A 20,550-nucleotide genomic window follows, 5' to 3' on the forward strand; every position below is an offset into this window, starting at 1 on the left:
CTCAGTTAGATGGAACCAGTGGGTGGCCACTCCTGGCAAAGGGGACAGCAGCTGACTTCTAGCAGACTTTCCGGATGCATGGAGGGAAGGCTGACAAGTAGTGAAATTTGAAATGATAGTTACAGACCAGGGTATCTCCAAGGAGCACCGGCACTTCTTCACGCTGGTCTGAAAAGGGTGTGCACAATTTCCTGGGAACAGTTGCAGAAGGAAAATTAGGAAATTGGAAAAGTGAGCGGTTCAGCTGATGCTCTGAAATACTCTCAGGAAAACAATCCTCAGACCTTGGTGCTATTAGTGTCCTGGAAAACTTAAAAAACACAGGTTTCTAGGCCATATCTCTTGAGATTCTGATCCTAGAGGTTGGGCCCAGGAATCTACATTTTCACAAGTGGCCTTGATAATTCATATCACCATGCATGTTTGTGAAACAGTCACTAGAACAACAGGACTCTTCCTAGTAACCTGCAAGTCTTGCTGCGAATCATTTCTTTTATGAAATGAAAAGTTGACATGTGTATAAGCACATACCCCGCAGTGATAGGCATTTCTATGCTCTGGTATCTCTCTGTGCATCGTCTTATTGATCAAGCCGCCTCTGAAACTGTTTTGGTACATAAATACTTTGCCCAAGAAAGCAGGCACAGAGGTGGCTCGTTGGGGACTGCAGGTGACAGGCAGAGTCACTCTAATATGCAGCTTTTCCATAGTGCTGTGGAGCTCACGCTTTCCTGATCACTACAGATATTTTTGGCACATAATCTTCGAGTTGTTGTGAGACTGCTCTCTTCCAAAGCCATGTGATCTCTTCTGGCTGCTTCACACAGCAAATACAGGAAGTATTTCCCTCGAAGAACTTGCATTATAAACACACTTGTGGGAAGAAAGAAAATTGATTTTGGCTTTATAATAGGGTTTAATTATTCCTCTTCATGGCTAGTAAAGTTATATAAAACACATGCTTATTGTGATATGTTAGATAAATACTGAAGAGTATGAGTAAGCAGAAAAAAATCTCCCATAACGCTATTTTCTGTAAGCAATTACAAACATTTTGTCACGTGTTGCTTTCTTATATGTATGTTTTTATTTATTGAGATCCTATTTGATAAACTATTTTGTAAACATCTTCAAACTGAGATTATATCCTAGATATTTTCATTTGTCAAGAACTTTGTAAAAAATCATTTTAATGGCTGAGTTAGAGTTTGCTGTACTTAGAAGGGAGGTGATATACTTTGACATGAGTATCCTTACAAAATCAGAAATATAAAACACAGGGAAACGCATTGCCAATGCATTAAGCATTTCAACCAAATGTATTTAATTGAGATCCATATCATATAAACATTTTCCTATTTCCTTTGTAAAATTTGTTTATTAATCTGAGTAATATAAATGCCTGGACATAGAGAAGAAAATACGAGCCACTAGGCAGTATATGTAGTGGGGGACCCTGAAGGTGATTGACACTAACACCCAGTAGACACCACTGCCATTGCCTTCTTGTGGTTCTTCAGTGACAACCCAGTTATCAAAGCTAATGGACATTTTCTACTTTTTACATTATTTTGCCTTTTGCAGCATTAGAACTGTTATGACTTTCAGCTTTCTGACACATCTTTTTTGCCTTTTCAACATTACTCTTTTGTCTTCCTTGAACTGTTCCTCTTAATTCCTTTTTACCTTGTCACTAAGATGTTGGTGTCCTGGTGCATTCTGTATCTGACCTTCTTTTTTTCCATTCTGAGCAATCTCTCTGGGTTCCTTCTTCTTACTCTCAGGTCTTTAAATGGCCTCCTAGAGACGACAGTCTCAGCTTACATGCTCTGCTCTTCTCTCTGCCTCAGAACTCGCAGATAACATGTGCCATTGTGGTGGTCTTGGTTCAAATCCGTGCTCCTCTCTCTGACCCCTAACGAGCCTTCTTGCCCCAGACTCCTTGTCACACACTCTCTCCCTTTGCAGAACATAGGATAGGACTCATGGGTTGCTGGGTCTGTCTCCTTCAGGGGGTAGAGCGCACTGACAGTGAGTGATCAGTGGTTGATCGAAGGACCGACCAGTGATGATGAAAATTCCTCCCTCATCAATTCCTACATAATTCTTATTTTCTGTTTCCAGGACTGGGTGATGGTGCTCTGAAATATGTAGTCCAACTTTCTAGAGTATGCTTTTCTGTCTTCCTTTGCGTCACCATCTGTATTTAAGGTTATTCAGAATTCTTTCTAATACTTCCTAGGTGTTAACTTACAAAACAAGATTAAGAAAATTAAAGTATGAAAGGAATATCATATTTAATTGTTTTATAACATTCTCTAATGTATTAAATAGTTTATTGAATTTAGGTACTAAAATGTAATTATAAACGGTGATCCAGTATAAAGGAGGAGCATCTTATTGTTTCTAACACCCTAAGGTGTCAATCCCAGCAGCAAGAAGACTTATAGTACTTACTGTTGTGATCCCTAAAAAATATATAAGCAACATGGCATATATATATAGAACAGCAGTGCTGAGCAAAGCTGTGGTATAGGAAAACTTTGAAGACTTTGGAGGGATAAATCCATTGCAATGTTAAAGATATCCTTTATTTTCTTGATTTTCTTTCTCTAGCTATCTCTGACCAACTCTGAGAGTAAAGCTAGGTGAGATGAATGAAGGGAATGTCAACCATTCCTTGTTAGGTTTTTTTCTGATACCTTCAGAAAATAACAATAATGAATTTAATTTGTACAAGGCAATTTTAAAATTATGTGACTTCAAATCATTAAAAAAACCACAATACTGAAATTTGTGTAGTGCTAATTATTCATCCCTTTCTCTCCTGCTGTAATTCACAGTGTGTCTCTAGGATGTCAGTGGCTGATTTGGAACTTATGCCTCTGCTTTTTCTCAGCAATTAGGTTTTGTCTTCAACTAATGGAATTGAGCAATACTAGGCTAATGATATGGAGAACTTCTCTTCCATTTTGCTGCATTAAACATTGACATGAAACCTTAAAAAATGTCTCCTGGGGCACCTGCATGGCTCAGCTGATTAAGCGTCCAACTCTTGATTTTGGCTCAGGTCATGATCTCAGGGTTGTGAGATTGAGCTCTACGTTGTGCTCCACACTGGGTGTGGAGCCTGCTTGGAATTCTCTCTCTTCCTTTGCCCAATACTGCTTGCATGCATGCTGTCTCTCCCCTCCCCCCCAAAAAAAGTCTCCTGCTTTTTACTTCCTAAGGCCATATGATATTAAGACACTTTGATTCCTTCCTTTTTCTTTAATTATTATTGGCTTCTTATTCTTTGCCCTGAATAGTTCTTTTACCATCTCTACCTCTCCGTCATCATCTTCTGCCCTAAGCTAAGCAGATGAGGCACATCCCTCCCAACCCCTCAAACTTGGTGTAGAGTTAATAATTTATTCATTTCTTCTTCCTGCTTCGCTCTTGTGTAGGTTTTTCTGTTGTTATTGTTCCTCTGGCATTTCTGTGTGCTAATGATCCTTGAATGTTATTTTGCTGATCATTAATCTGTAGAAGAGAAGGAAAAACTGTTAAAAGAATCTTCCCAATTCATGTCTCTGGAGAGACGGAGTGGACCTACTTTTCTCTACCCCTCCCTTCAAAGGACAGCTAAAGTCCCTGAACATTTTGTATGAAAAACATGAGGAGACTGAATCATGGAGAGGAGGAGGTAGACTGCCTAGGGACCTTGAAACTCAATGAATGACACAGTGGTGGATTCCTTGATATTATTATTTTCCTCATATTTATTAAACTGGGTGCCAGAGAAGCCAAAAACCAAGATGCTAGTGGGCTCACAGGGGAAAAAAAAAAAAAAAGCCTCCAAGAAACCTTCCCTTTCTAGCTAAGGGACCATAAAAAGGGAACAGCCTATCAAGACAAGAACTACCTTACTGCAATAAACACTACAGAAAACACTGTGGGCACACTCACAAACCCCACAAGCAAAGACCAAGTGGGGACCCTAGACTTCCAGTCTTGGCAGGCTATTATGAGGTTCTTATCCCCCACACCTGTCCAGAGTAATAAAAAAGAAGTTGTGTGTGTAGCCCAGGTTTACATCCCTCTGGATAGTAATGAGTCCCCTCCCTAGCCTCAGTGGAGACTACACAGTGAGTCTGGCCTTCTACTCAGACCTGGTACTATCAAGGTGCCCTTCTCCTCTCACTAGGAGGCCAATAGACTTTAATTTCCCCCAGTGGCAAAAAGGATCCCCTCCCCGATAATGTCAGTAGAAGGAAAATCAGGAACAGTGATAGACTTCCCTCCACCTCTCCGGAGAGATATCAACAGACCTAGTTTGGAGTGTGAACCCCCACCCCAACCCAGCACTAATGAGGAGGCCTCCACCACCACTCCTGGATGTCAGTACAGGCCAAGTAGGAATCTCAGATTTCTACCCACACCTGGTAGTAGTGAGGGGGAGGACTATACTTCCTCCACTGAAGTAGTGTCAAAAGAGGCTGGCTAAGATAGAAGATTTAGGTATCATCCCGAATCTCATAGCTTGCTATTCAAAATACCCAAGTTTTAATTGAAAAATCATTTACATAACAAGAACAAGGAATATCTCAATGTGGATGACAAAAGATAATTAACAGACACCAACGTAAAACAGATTTCAGAAATATCTGACCACATTTTAAAGCAACATTCATAAAAGTGTTTTAATAAGCACCTTCAAGCATGCTGGAAATAAAGAGGGAGGGGGAATTATGTCCTGTGAAATAAATCGAAAGTCTCAGCAAAGAAATAGATAAAGCAATACAAAACAAACATTTTAGAACTTAAAAATATGGTAACTTAAATAAAAATGTCTTTCAGTGTATAGGCTCAACAGCAGAAAGAAGAGGGCAAAGAAAAGAATCTCTGAATTTTAAGATAAAATTAGAAAATTAGATAAAAGTAGAAACTACTTAATTTAAAAAAACATAGAAAATAGACTAAAACAAAAATATAAAACGAGCATCTGAGACTTATGGGACTATGACAAAAAAAAAATTAACATTGTGTCATCTGAATCACAGAAGGAGAGAAGGAAGAGAGTAGGGTTAAAAAAGTATTTAAATAAATAATGGCTGAAAGATGTCAAACATGGCACAACATGCAAACCTACAGTTTAATAATCTGAGTTAATTCCAAATAGCATAAATCCAAAGAAATGTACACCAAGAGACATGGTAGTTAAACTTCTGAAACTAAAGACAAAGTCTTGAAAGCAGTCAAAAAGAGTAGCACCTTACCTATAAGTAAACAAAAAAATTCTAATGTCATCAGATTTCTCATTAGAAACTACAGAGAGGGCATCTGGGTGGCTCGGTATTTAAGCATCTACCTTCAGCCCAGGTCATGATTCCAGGGTCTTGGGATCGAATCCTGCATTGGACTCCCTGCTCAGCTGGGAGTCTGCTTCCCCCTCTCTCATTCCCCTTGCTTGTGTTCCTTCTCTTGCTGTGTCTCTCTCTGTCAAATAAATAAATAAAATCTTAAAAAAAAAAAAAAAACTACAGAGAGCATAAGAAGGTGGCAGAACATTTTTCAAGTACTGAAAAGAAAAGAACCGTCAACTACTAATTCCATAGCTAGTAAAACTATCTTTCAGGAATGAAGGGAAAATTAAGCCATTTTCAGATGAATGAAAAGAGTATGTATTGTTATAATAATTACTCTTACAGAATAGCTAAAGTAAGCACTCTAAAAAACAGAAATGATGAAGGAAATAAAAAGGTGGGGGGAATCTTAGAACATCAAGAAGGGAAAAAAAAAACAGAACAAAATGCATAAATAAGATACTTACCTTTTCCATATAAATGTTCTTTTCTTTTTCCTTTTAAGTATAGTTGACACACAATGTTACATTAGTTTCAGGTATACAATATAATAATTCAGCAGGTTTATACATCACACTATGTTCACCGCAAGTGTAGCTACCATCTATCCTCATACATAGCTATTACCATATCATTGGCCATATTCCCCATGCTGTGCCTTATTCATTCCAGAACTGAAGCCTTTATCTCCCACTCCCCTCCCACCCCCATCACTTTGTTCTGTGTATTAACAAGGTCGATTCTGCCTTTTGTTTGTTTATTCATTTTTTTTTTTTTAGATTCCACATATGACTGAAATCATATGGTATTTTTTTCTTTCTCGGTCTGTCTTATCTCACATATATACCCTCTAGGTCCAGCCATGTTGTCTCAAATGACAGTATTTCATCCATTTTTATGCCTGTGTAATCCAGTGTGTGCATGCGCATGCATGGGTGTGTGTCTGTAACACCTTCCTCATCTCCTTGTTTATCAGTGGACACTTATATCTTGCTTATATCTTAGATCTTGCACTTGTATCTTGGCTATTATAAATAATGCTGCAATAAATGTAGGGGTGCATGTCTTTTTTTCAAATTAGTATTTCTAGTTTTTTTTTGGGAAAATACCCAGGAGTAGAATTATTGTATCATATGGTATTTCTATTTTTAATTTTTTGAGGACTCTCCATACTTATTTTCAGAGTGACTGTATCAATTTGCATTCCTACCAACAGTGTATGAGAGTTCCTTTTTCTCCACATCCTGGCCAACACTTACTATTTCTTGTCTTTTTTATGTTTGCCATCTAAGAGGTATAAAATGATAGCTAAGAGGTATAAAATGATATCTCAGTTTGGTTTTTAATTTGCATTTTCCTGATGCTTAGTGATATTGAGCATCTCTTCATGTGTCCACTACCCATTTTTTAAAAGTATTTTTTCCTTTTGGTGTTGAGTTGTGCAAGTCCTTAATATAGTTTGAATTTGAGCCCCTTACTGGATATATCGTACACAATTTAGTAGGTTGCCTTTTGCTTTAGATTTCCTTTGCTGTAAAAAAGCTTTCTATTTTGATGTAGTGCCAGTAGTTTATTTTTGCTTTTGTTTTCCTTGATTTAGGATGACATATTTGGAAAAATGTTTCAATGGCTCATATCAGAGAAATTACAGCCTATATTCTCTTCTAGGATTTTTTTACAGTTTCAGGTCTTATGTTTAGGTCTTTAATCCACTTTGAGTTTATTTTTGTGTAAAGTGTTAAAAAGTGGCCTAGTTTCATGTTTTTACATGTAGCTGTCCAGTTTTTCCAGCACCATTTATTGAAGAGACTATCTTTCGCTCATTGTATATGTTGCACCCTTTGTCATAGATTGATTATATAATCATGGGTTTATTTCTGGGTGCTCTATTCCTTTCCATTGATCTATGCATCCATTTTCGTGCCAGTACCATGCTGTTTGGATCTTTATAGCTTATTATTGTATCTTGAAATCTGGGATTGTGATACCTCCAGCTTTGTTGTTCTTTCTCAATATTGCTTTGGCTATTTAGGGTCTTTGTGGTTCCATACAAACTTTAGTATTATTTGTTCTGGTTTTTTGTAAAGTGCTATTGGTATTTTGATAGGGTTTGCACTGAATCGTAGATCACTTTGGGCAATATGAACATTTTAAGAGTACTAACTCTTCTAGTTCATGAGCATGGAATATGTTTTCATTTGTTTGTGTCATTTTCAATTTCTTGGATCAATGTTTTGTACTTTTTAGAGTATAGGTCTTTTACCTCATTGATTAAGTTTATTCCTGGGTCTTTTATTCTTTTTGGCGCAATTAGAAGTGATGCCATTTTCTTAATTTCTCTTCCAGCTACTTTGTTATTAATATATAGAAATGTTCCTGATTTCTGAATATTAACTTTGTATCCTGCAACTTTACTGATTTCATTTATTCCAGTTTGTTTTTGGTTTTGTTTTTGTTTTGTGGAGTCTTTGGGTTTTTCTATGTATAATACCATGTCCTCTGCAAATGGTAACAGCTTAACTTCTTCTTTACTGATATGAATGCCTCTTCTTTTTTTTTTCTTATCTGATTACTCTGGCTAAGACTTCCAGTACTAATATTCCAGTTGAATAAAAGTGGCAAGAATGGACTTCCTTATCTTGTTCCTCATCTTGTTTGTTTGTTTTACAGTGGGGTATGATTTTAGCAGTGCATTTTCCACATGGATTTTATTGTGTTGAGGTATATTCTCTCTAACATCACTTTATTGAGAGTTCTTTCACGAGTAAATGTTGAATTTTGTGAAATGCTTTTTCTGCATCGATTGAGATGATCTTATGTTTTTTATCCTTCAATTTGTTGATGTGATGTATCACATTGATTTGCAAACATTGAACCATCCTTGCATTCCCTAGAATAAATCCCACTTGGTCAGGGTGAATGATCTTTCTCATGTATTGTATGTGGCTTGCTAATATTTTGTTGAGGATTTCTTCGACTGTGTTCATCAGGGATCTGGCCAGTAGGATTCTTTTTTGTGGGTTTGTTTTTGTTGTTGTCTGAGTTTTTGTTTTGTTTTGTTTTTTATCTGGTTTTGGTATCAGGATAATGCTGGCCTTGTAGAATATATTTGGAAGTTTTCTTTCCTCTTACATTTCTTGGAATAGTTTGAGGATACTTGTGAATTTTCTAAATTATGTTTGATGGTTGAAGCAAAAAGTATAAGACTGCAAAATGCTTATTGGAAATGTAGAGGAAATATTGATGATAATCTTATTATACATGGGGTAGGATAAGGAATCTAAAGTGAGCTAAGGTTTCTATACTTTGCTCAAATTGGTAAAATGTTGACACAAGCACACCATCATAAGTTATGTGATTAAAATGTAATACTTAGAACAACCACTAAAACACTATGTAAAGAGATACACTCAGAAACACCAGATACAACAAAATAGAATTCTGGATATATTTAAGTAACATTTGGCAGGGGAGGAGGGGAGCAGCAAAAAAGAAATCAGAGAAATTAAAAAAAAAAAAAAAAGAGAAAACAGGCAGCAGACAAAAATATAAATGGGAGATTTAAACCCCAAAATATCGTAATTGCAGTAAGTATAAATAGTTAAGATATACCAGTGAAAAGACAGAGATTGGTAGGCTAGTTTAAAAAAAAATCATGACCCAACTGTATGCTGTCTACAAATAAACTAATTTCAAAATAATTATACATTGATAGTAAAAGGACCTAAAAGGCCATGCACACATAAATTAAAAGAATTCAGGACTGACTAGATTAATATCAGCTAAAATAGAGTTTAGAGCAAAGAAGTGATGTAACAAAAATGGGTCAATCTACCAGGATGACATGTCAATTCCAAAGATATATAACAGTTGAGTTGCAATACATGAAATAAATGTTATAGAGTGGAAGGAGAAATCACAGTCCACACTTACATTGGGAGACTTAATAACCCTCTCTCAATATTATATAGAACAACTAGTCAGGAAATCAGCAAGGATTTGAATAACTTAGACATGCTATCAACCAACAGGATCTAATTGGTATTTATAGGACACATCACTCAGCAATAGCTGAGTATACATTCTTTTCAGCTCTCATTAAACATGTACTAAGACAGTCATTGTCCTTACCCAAAAAGAAACTTTAATGCAGTTAAAATAACTGAAATCATAGAGTATGTTCTCTCACCACAATGGAGTCAAATTAGACATTAATAACATAAAGGTAGCGAGAAAATGTCCAAATACCTGGAAACAACATATTTCAAAATACCACGAGTCAAAGAAGCCACAAAGGGGCGCCTGGGTGTCTCAGTTGGTTAAGCATCTGTCTGCCTTCTGCTCAAGTCATGATCTCAGGGTCCTGGGACCCAAATCGGGCTCTCTGCTCAGCAGAGAACCTGCTTCCCCCTGCTCCCTCTGCCTGCTGCTTTGCTTACCTGTGATCTCTCTCTCTCTGTAAAATCTTAAAAAAAAAAAAAAATTAAAACACAACATATTATAATTGGTAGGATACACCTAAAGCAGATGAAGTGGGAAACTTAGTGGTACTAAATTCTTACATTAGAACAGAACAAAAGTTTAAAATCCATCAAGGCTCCAACATTAAGAAAAATAAGAACAGAGTAAACCTAATGTAAGCAGAAAGAAGGAAAAGAACAAAGATGAGAAGGAAAACAATGAAGTTGAAAACAAAAACATAGAGAGTATCAGTGTAAAAAAGGCTAATTACAAAAATCAGTAAGACAGACAAACCTGTAATAAAACCGACACACAGAAAAGAAAGAGGACACAAATTCCTGGTATCTGGGCTGAAACAGGTGATGGCACTACAGACCCTGCAGACATCGAACAGAAAATAAGGGAATGCTATGAATAATCCTACATGCAAAATCGGATAAGTTAGAGGAAATAAGTCAGTTTCCCAACCAGTACAAACTGCCACAACTTACTCAATGTGAACTAGACAATTTGAAAAGCCCTGTAATTAGTAAGGAAATTGATTTAAAAATTTTAACCTTCCTAAAAAGACATCTGCAGGCCCACATAGTTTAACAGGAGAGTTGTACCAAACTTTAAAATAAAAACAAAAACAACCAACTTCCTCTAACCCCAGCAATTCTACCCAATCTCTTCCAGAAAATAGAAGAAGGTGAAATAATTCTCAATTAATTTTATGAATCAGCAGTATTATTTTGATACCCAAAACAGAAAAAAACACACACAAGTTCACACAACAAAAGAAAATTGCAGACCAGTATTCCTCATAAGTACAAATAAGAAAGCCTTAACAAATTGTTAGCAAATAAAATTCAGCAGTATATCTAAAAGAATTATACATTGTGATCACCTAGGATTTATGCCAGTTATGCAAGACTGGTTCAGTATTCAAAAATCAGTCAATGCAGTAAACCATACTAACAGCCTAAAGAAGAAAAGTCATATGATCGTATCAATTGATGCAGAAAATTTGACAAAATTCACACCCATTCAAAAAAAAAAAAAAAATCAACCTCGTACTAGAGAGAACTTCCTCAACTTGATAAGTAGAATGCACAAAACTATGGCTCACATCATATTCAGTGGTGCTATACTGAGTGTGTGCCCCCCCCCATACTTGGTGACAAGACAAGGGTATCTCTCCACTCTCAGCACGCCCCTTCAACACAGTACTAGGATCTCTAGCCAGCTCTGTAGTGAGGGCTGGGCGGAGCGGGGGAACTAAAGGCATACAGTTAGGAAAAGAAGAAAAATAACTTTGTATTTGCTGTTGACGTGATGGTCAACCTTGAAGATTTCAAGGATTCTTTTTTTTTTTTAATTTTATTTATTCATTTGTCAGAAAGAGAGGGCACAAATAGGCAGAGTGTCAGGCAGAGGCAGAGAGAGAAGCAGGATCCCCACTGAGAAAGGAGCCCAATGTGGGACTCAGTCCCAGGACTCTGGGATCATGACCTGAGCCAAAGGCAGTGGCTTGACTGACTGAGCCACCCAGGGATCCCAATTTTGAGGATTCTTTTAAAAAATAATAATAATAATCTATATTAAAAAACAAACAAACCTTCCTGGCATCACGTTACCTGATTTCAAGCTTTATTACAAAGCTGTGATCACCAAGACAGCATGGTACTGGCATAAAAACAGACACATAGTCCAGTGGAACAGAGTAGAGAGCCCAGATATGGACCCTCAACTCTATGGTCAAATAATCTTCGACAAAACAGGAAAAAATATACAGTGGAATAAAGACAGTCTCTTCAAAAAATGGTGCTGAGAAAACTGGACAGCTATATGTAGAAGAATGAAACTCGACCATTCTCTTACACCGTACACAAAGATAAACTCAAAATGGATAAAAGACCTGGAATAAAAAAAACTCTAACATCATAAGATACAGCATAAAAAAATCAACCACTCCATGGGTTGCCTCTTTGTTTTTTTGACTGTTTCCTTTGCTGTGCAGAAGCTTTTGATTTTGATGAAGTCCCAAAAGTTTATTTTCGCTTTTGTTTCCTTTGCCTTTGGAGACATATCTTGAAAGAAGTTGCTGTGGCTGATAATGAAGAGATTACTGCCTATGTTCTCCTCTAGGATTCTGATGGATTCCTGTCTCACGTTGAAGTCTTTTATCCATTTTGAGTTTATCTTTGGAAGAAGATATTTGCAAATGACAGTACAGACAAAAGGTTGATACCCAGGCTCTATAATGAACTCCTCAAACTCAACACACACGAAACAGGCAAACATATCAAAAATGGGCAGAAGATCTGAACAGACACTTCTCCAATCAAGACATACAAATGGCTATCAGACACATGAAAAAATGCTCATCATCACTAGCCCTCAAGGAGAATCAAATTAAAACCACATTGAGATACCACCTTACACCAGTTAGAATGGCCAAAATTAACAAAACAGGAAACAACATATGTTGGAGAGGATGTGGAGAAAGGGGAACCCTCTTACGCTGTTGGTGGGAATGCAAGTCGGTGCAGCCTCTTTGGAGAACAGTGTGGAGATTCCTCAAGAAATTAAAAATAGAACTTCCCTATGACCCTGCAATTGTACTCCTGGGTATTTACCCCAAAGATACAGATGTCGTGAAAAGAAGGGCCATCTGTACCTCAATGTTTATAGCAGCAATGGCCACGGTCGCCAAACTATGGAAAGAACCAAGATGTCCTTCAACGGACGAATGGATAAGGAAGATGTGGTCCATATACGCTATGGAGTATTATGCCTCCATCAGAAAGGACAAATACCCAACTTTTGTAGCAACATGGATGGGACTGGAAGAGATTATGCTGAGTGAAATAAGTCAAGCAGAGAGAGTCAACTATCATATGGTTTCACTTATTTGTGGAGCATAACAAATATCATGGAGGACAAGGGGTGTTAGAGAGGAGAAGGGAGTTGGGGTAAATTGGAAGGGGAGGTGAATCATGAGAGACTATGGACTCTGAAAAACAATCTGAGGGGTTTGAAGTGGCGGGGGTGTGGGAGGTTGGGGTACCAGGTGGTGGGTATTGTAGAGGGCACGATTGCATGGAGCACTGGGTGTGGTGAAAAAATAATGAATACTGTTTTTTCTGAAAATAAATAAATTAATTAAAAAAATTAACCACATTTCTATATAATAATGGTGAACATATGGAAATCGAAATACAAATACAGTTGCTTTAAAAAGGAATAATTCAGTGTACAGCTAAGAAAATATGTTCAAGGCCTGGTGCTGAAAAAGTGAAGTACTGATGAGAAAAATCAAAATCTGAATATTTGGGGAGAGGTGCCATGTTCATGGATTGACAGAAGTCAGTTTTCCCCAAACCAATGTATAGGTAGGTTTAATACAGTTCCTTTCAAAATTCTAGCAAGATCATTTTGTAGGTACAGAAAAGGTGGTTATAAAATGTATGTGGTAAAGCAAAGGAGTTGAAATGATGTTGAAAAAGAAGGATAAAGTGGGAGAAATCACTCCATCCAATTTGAATTCTTACTAGATAACTAAAGTAAGAAAAGCCCTGTGGTATTGGCGTAGGGATAGATACATAGATCAATGGGACAGAACAGAGAGCCCAGAAATAGAGCCACATAGGTACAGCCAACTGATTTTTGATAAAGGTACAAAGCAATTCAATGAAGGAGGAATAATGGTCTTTTCAGCAAGTGGTGCTAGAATGATTGAACATCCATAGGCAAAAAAATAAACCTTGACCTAAACCCTATTTCTCATACAAAAATGAACTCAAAATGTGTTGGATTAAATGTTAAATGTAAAATGACTGAACTTTCAGAAGAAGACATAAGAGAAAAATCTGTGGGGTTAAGAGTTGGTGAGAGTGCTTAGGCATGCCACCAAAGGCATGGTCCATAAAAGAAAAAAGCATTAAATTGGAATTCTTCAAATCTTAAAACTTTAGTTCTGCTAAAGAGCTATAGACTTCAATAAAGTATTTGCCAGCCATGTATTTGAAAATGCACTCATGTCCAGACCATAGAACTCTCAAAACTGCGGTAGAAAACCCAGTTCTAAAATGGGCAAGCCACCTGAGGGGACATTCCATGAAAGTGGACAGGGGAATGCAAATAAGCACATGAAAACATACTCAACACTCCTGACAATCAGAGAAATACACATTAAAACCACGATGAGATATCACCGTGCAGCTTTTAGAATCACTGAAATAGAAAGTAGTAACTGATAGCAAATGCCTGTAAGGATCTGGAGAACCTGCATGGATCAGACATTCCTAGGGGGCAAGGTAAAATGGTCTGGCCTCGCTGGAAAATAGTCTGACAGTTTCTTTAAAAACAAACAAATATAAAACAGAACATACCCTGATTCTAAGACAACAGTTCATCCCAGAGATGTGAAAACCTATGTCCGCACAAAATGGGCCCCCGCTTGTTCACAGAAGTGTTGTTCATAGTGGCCAGAAACTGGCAATAGGCTGTATGTTCTCGAGTGGGTGATGAGTAAACAAAGGGTAAGGCATCCATCCCGCAGAATGCTGCTCGGCGTCATAAAGGATGAACTGTTACCAGCGAGGCCCCTTGGCGAGAGCCCAGGGAGTTATCCTGAATGGAAAGAGACCCTGAACATTCTCAAACTGCTGTGTTTATAGAACATTCCTGAAATGACAGAATGACATACCTGAAGAACCAGTTAGTGGATGTCGGGTTGGGGGTGGAGTGAGTGGGTCCTCCCAAGGAGGTGTTTGTGGTGACAGAGAAGTTCTGCACCCTGACTGGAGGGGTGAGGCCAGCTGCACATGTGTTAAAGAGCAGCCCTTGTCCCCACGTCAGCCTCCTGGTGTCTCATCGCACTGCACTCAAAATGTGTCCGGAGAGTCCGATGAAGGGCACACGGAGTTTCTCTGTACTAGTTTTCCAACTTCCTGTTAATCTAAAATTGTTTCAAAAAATAAAATGTTTTGGGTTTAAAAAGCAGTCTTCTTAGATGTTGTTTGGGTCCGAATTGTCCCCTTTTCCAGGCGGCTTTGTTCGGTTGCGGTCTCATCCTGTGAAGTTTTGTGTGTCTGTTGGTTTGCATCAGCAGATGGTTCCTTGTTTTTAAAAGTAAAATTCTTACCTTGAAATTTGGCTTCTGCAAAACTCTTTAGCTACTTTGTGGGAGGAACTAAACTTCTAAAATCAAAGGAGACTCTGGCTCACCAGCACGTACAAAGGTTAGAAATCACAGATTTTCGCCTCTGGTGCTTATCACCTAGGACCTCATGATGAGCTCTGCTGCAAGCTCTGCTGCAAGTTCAAGGGAGCAGAGCGTGTTGTGCTGGTGCACCAAGACTTACATAGACTTACATTAAAACTCTGAGCATTTCTTATTTAACTTTAGGTAATGCTTAGCACATATTTTCTATTTTCTACTCCTTTAGGACAGATAGAGAATGGATATTTGTGTCTTTTTTCAGTGACAAATTCTGTGATACTTATAGCCCCCGGTATGCTATAATTAGTTTTTCCCTTGTTTCCCCTGTTGGCATCTTGTTTTCCTACCTGGGTTTCTTGTAAGAGAGGTCATGTGAAATACCCCCGTGTCCTTCAGGATGACCAGCCTGACGTGGGATCATTACATGGTGGACACCCAGGAGCTTGTTTGTCCACTGTTCCTTCATTTCATGCCATTTTAAGGAGGCCAGGAAAAATAATGCATTGCTCAAATAAAATCATTTTTTATTGAAGTTCACATGCTGGAATGATTAAGGACAGAGCTCTCGTTGGAGTTGTTTCCAGTTTTGATATGAGAACAGGCTGTAACAGTGCTTTGCAGTAGTTGTCTAGTTCCTAGATTTTCTTGAACAGTCTTCCCACATTTCCTGTGTTCTGTCATGTGTTAGAACAGTGGCCGCTGAGGCGGAAAGGTGGGAGGGCGTGCGGGGTGTGCTAGTGCTTGAACAGGAGGGGTCGAGGATCCAGAAGGAGGCCACAGGGAGTCCGCTGGGTCAGCAGTCTCAGGAGCCAACCTCCATCTGCATCTTGGAAAATGTCTTGGGAGTGTGGGCACTGGCCTTTGATTATTTCTGTTTTCAGGTCGCCTTATGCTGTTACCCAGCAAACCAAATGCTGTATCATCAATAACTACCTGGCTGATAACTTTATTACTGGCTTCATGGAGTAATATAGAGATTTTTTCCTAAAATATCAAGGACATTTGAAAGCTATTCTTTTACATTCATGTCATTTTCAAACTTTAAAATTAAATTTTATTTCCAGAGAGCTCCCAGGAGGTGCTTTTGTGAATTCATCAACCATAATTTGATAGTAATTTTTATTATTGTTCAGAAAGTAGAAAAGCTTTGTGTCCAAAAGTTCAAATTATGTAATTTAAGAAAGTTGATATAATGTCTCTTTTATCACAGGAAATGTTATCATTTGACTTTTTTAGACAACATAGAAGTATTTCTAAACACTTTTGCAGCTTTTCTTTTTTTTCCCCTTTAAAATGAAAAAAACTCTTGGGGGACCTGGGTGACCTGTTGGACGTCCAACTCTTGCTTTCGGTTCAGGTCATGATTTCAGGGTTGTGGGACCAAGCCCTGCATCAGGCTCCACACTCAGTGGGGAGTCTACTATTCCCTTGCCATCTGCCCCTCCCCCCCACTCACTTGCTTGCTCTCTCTAAAATAAACAAGTAAATTTAAAAAAAATAAATAAATACTCTCCTTTACCTTAGGAGACTATACTTTCCATCATATTTGCTGTTATGAACTTACTGATTTTGTCATTAAAGATTTGTTTAGTTCTGCACTTATACTTCAAGGATACATCAAAGAGTAGACAAATAAGATATCTGAACTCATTAGGTTTATGTGGGGGAGACAGAGACAGACAGTTAACAAACAAATGAATAGACAAGATAATTCCAGATTGCTAGAAATTATATGAAGGAAACAGATTCATGTAACACAGGTGGTGGGTCATTTGGTGGATGGTCAAGGAAGACTGCTCCTTGCGCAGGTGACTCTTGCGCTGATTCCTGAGGTTTAAGAATGAGCCAGTAAATACGTGGGGTTTGAGCATTCCAGGCCTTAGAGGTACCCGGCACACTCAGAGACCCCAAAGCAGAAAAGTTTATTGGAGAAGCAAGAGGAAATGAATGGATGGGAATATGGTAAGTCAGGAGGAGAAGCCCAGCAGTGGGGATGGAGAGAGGCAGGGACCAGAACCCTTGAGGCCCTCTGGACCATTTGTGTCCTTTGGAATTTCATTCTGAGCATCTATTGAGTGGGGTGCAGCCTGATCCTCTCTGCACTTGGCTGCTGTGGGAAGCAGGGGTCTGGGAAGAGACTGGCATGGCTGACCCTTTGGGAGATTTCTCTCAGGCAGCTGTCCTATGTGGGCAAGTGACTTAAGTCTCTCTAAAGCTCAGTTTCCTCATTTGTAATTGAGAGTAATGTTAGTATCTACATAAGAAGGTTGTTGGGAGGTTCCTATGAAACAATGTGAAAAGCTTCTGTTTGGAGCAAAGGAAGTGCTCAATGTCATGAACCATAATTGTCACCCATTATTTTTTTTTAAATATTTATTTATTTATTTGACAGACAGAGATCACAAGTAGGCAGAGAGGCAGGCAGAGAGAGAGGGGGAAGCAGGCTCTCCGCCAAGCAGAGAGCCCGAAGTGGGACTCGATCCCAGGACCATGGGATCATGACCTGAGCCAAAGGCAGAGGCTTTAACCCACTGAGCCACCCAGGCGCCTCTGTCACCCATTGTTGTAAAGATGATAAGGTTTCATTGACTTCATGACATACGCAACATGGGCTTGTAGACAGACATGTAGTGTACAGAGGTTCTGTTGTTACAAACACACGCACACATACACACACACACACACACACACACTTGGGGGTATACCTGGACACGAAAATTTGTTCTGGAGGAAAGGCTCAGAAAAGTTTACATAAAGAGTTGAGTCTAAATGTGGCTGATTGTCCACTGAGAGGCTCTGTGAGGGCCCCGGCACCTCACAGCATCTGCCCCACAGACCCTTTGGTCACACCACTCAGTTCCCTGCTTTGGGTTAGAGCATTTTCAAAAGTCTTTGAGAAGGTACAAACCCATTGTCTTGTTAGCCCCAAACCTATCTGGAGGGGAGAGATACAACCAAGGAGACATCTATGTGGCCGTGTGGCTGGGGCCAAAGGGCAGCCCTGTGTGGCCGTGGCCCCAGTTGGCTTGCAGGAGGTGGTGGAGGGTGCGGGGAATCTCTTGGCAAGCCAGCAGGTGTGAGCGCACCCCGGAGACCAACACCTGTTTCAGAGCTGCATGCGTCTGGTCGACAAATAGACCGATGGTGAAGACATAATCTTCCTCTGTTAGGATATAGAAGATAATGATGTTTCACTTCAGTGTCCTTTGGGAACTGAGGCTCCATGTAAAGGACAGTTGTGGTTGTTTGTCTTTCTGTGCCTGAAGAAATCCTGGGGCGGGGGGCGGGGAAGGAGGGGTTTCCAAAGAGTTTAAAGAAAGAAAGGGTTTGGGAAGGAAAGGCATACAGGAGTGCACACTTTCTCTGCCTCTCCTCAGGAGTTTCTGCGTTGGTTGCTTTCATGATCTTAGATTCCCCCCACTTTTTTCTCCCCAACACCATCTTTTACCATTGAATTAGGCTTGGTCTAGACTCTCGTAGTTGTAACCAGAAAGCCCAGAAACTTATCTTTTCAAATCTATGCCAACTCTATCAGAATAAGAGCCGGTCACCAGATACCTTTCCCAGCTTTCTGTTGCAGTATCTGATCATTAAGCCACAGAATCTGAACTAGAGCTTTCGTCTGGAGAATACACTAGCCTGGAAAGCAAAACCACTCCACAGTTTAATATTTAACTCATTCTTGTGTAATATTGCTTGTAAGACAACACAGTCACAACCTGTCACTTGTTAATGAGTCCTCTACCTGGTAATCACTGGGATCGAGAACATGAATGGGAACCAGGAATCAGCAAAGTGGGTTTTGCACAACCAAGATAGGCATCACAGTAATTCATGGCTTGATTTAAAAGGGAGAGCTCCCCAGACCCTAATTCAAAGGCTGTTTCATCTTGGTCCACAGACACACTTGAAATATCAGATCAGAAACAGTGAGAGGACAGGGTACAGACAGCAGCCAGGAGTGAGCCAACAGCCCTGCGGCAGCAGAGGGGATGGAAGATGTAAAATGTGGAGTGGGATCGCAGAGCATTGGGTGTTTGAAGCCACGTCGTGAAGGTGTGAATAATCCTGCAGATACGGTGCGGCAGACGCAGCCTGGACTTCAGATCTGAGGGGATTTAAAAACCCTGGAACTCCAAACAACGCAGGATCAAGAGGCAGAGGCCTTGCTGGCTCCTTCTGTGACCAGACAGTTGCTTAAAATCTCCAGGCCTTACTTTCCTTATGAAATATGAAGGATAATAATTAGTGTTATTAAAATGAAATGAAATAGTATTCAGGAAAAGGGCTCTGGTTCGATAAAAGCACAATGTGAATGTTAGCTTTTTTAACCCCTTCCCTGCCTTTTAATGGGCTGTTTAATTAGCGACTAGTCATTCAACTTCCCTGAGACTGTTTCCTCCCAAATTGAGAATATTAACTGTAATATTTGCCCATTTCATACCAGTAAGATGATGCCCTTGAAGTGCCCTGTGTTCTGTACGTATCATGTAAGTAGATGGTATCATTAGCTCTACACTATAGGACAACACACAAATTGTGAAAATGGTCCAGAGACATCAAGAAAAGGTTAAATGTCATCAAATACCCTTTATTTAAGAAGGAAGAGAACTGCAGTGTAATTAATTTCAAAAATTTTATTTAAATAATGATTCTAAAACAAGTTTCCAGGCTTTAAGCATTGAGCACTAAATGCCTGAGAAATTTGCTCTTGTAGGATATCTTATTTCCCAGTTGTGCCAGAATGAGTTGTTTTGTCTATAAGTCTCAAACAGAGAGAGGTTCTAATTAAGTGCAAATTACAATGAAATTAATAAATGACACCATTTTTTAGACTTTAGCATGGGCTCTGAGAGAGTGTAGTGTGGGCTTAGATTGATTATAATTCTGATCTTTCAAGTTGTGAATCAATATTATATACATTAAAACTCAAATAAAAAATAAGTGAAGAATCAAATAGAAAGAATGCTCATCTCTGGGTTGGTTCAACTTCTCAAATGATGACTTAAAATCTGTTAGATACTAAGACTGTAATTGTCCTTATTGTTCACTATATTCCAAAATTGCACATGTAATTAGTATCAGTTAATGATAGATATCAAACAACACTACTCACAAATACACTAGATTGTCATAAATTGTCCACATACAATTGGAGACTTAAGGTTTTATTTCACTTTTTGCAGATAAACTACAGACTATAAATGGATGAATTACTTAATATTACCAGAAATGTTATTAAATTAAAAACTATTTGATTCAGCATCTTCTGATCCATACCTACCAGAAGAACATGGATCAGGTGGGCTTCCTTCCTCAGGTGGTACCAACCAAGACTGAGTGAGAAGCCTACTAGCACCTGATGGCCCAGAGGAGCTTTCTCAGTCCACATGGTCAGGTATCCCCTACCTCGTAACCAGTGACAAAGGTAGCCTAGAGATACCATAGGGATAACAATAGTAGGGAGAGAGCAGGAGCCTGAGCAGGTCCCATAGAACAGATGAAACCTGAATAGCTCTGCAAAATAAATTCTCA

At 38.9% G+C, this 20,550-nt stretch overlaps 1 protein-coding gene and 1 long non-coding RNA gene across 4 annotated transcripts in view; one reads left to right on the plus strand and one right to left on the minus strand.

The window, feature by feature from the left end:
* Positions 1 to 20,550, plus strand: part of SDK1 (sidekick cell adhesion molecule 1) — an 867,118-nt gene that overhangs the window by 423,490 nt on the left and 423,078 nt on the right. The window lies entirely within an intron of this gene.
* LOC131819415 (uncharacterized) lies at positions 3,269 to 14,284 on the minus strand. The gene is made up of 3 exons (XR_009349180.1): positions 14,183 to 14,284; positions 5,351 to 5,478; positions 3,269 to 3,522 (listed from the first exon to the last, which is right to left on the minus strand). It is a non-coding gene; the product is annotated as an uncharacterized LOC131819415 (long non-coding RNA).

The sequence above is a fragment of the Mustela lutreola genome, chromosome 17 (genome assembly GCF_030435805.1).
Source record: "Mustela lutreola isolate mMusLut2 chromosome 17, mMusLut2.pri, whole genome shotgun sequence".
Taxonomy (NCBI): domain Eukaryota; kingdom Metazoa; phylum Chordata; class Mammalia; order Carnivora; family Mustelidae; genus Mustela; species Mustela lutreola.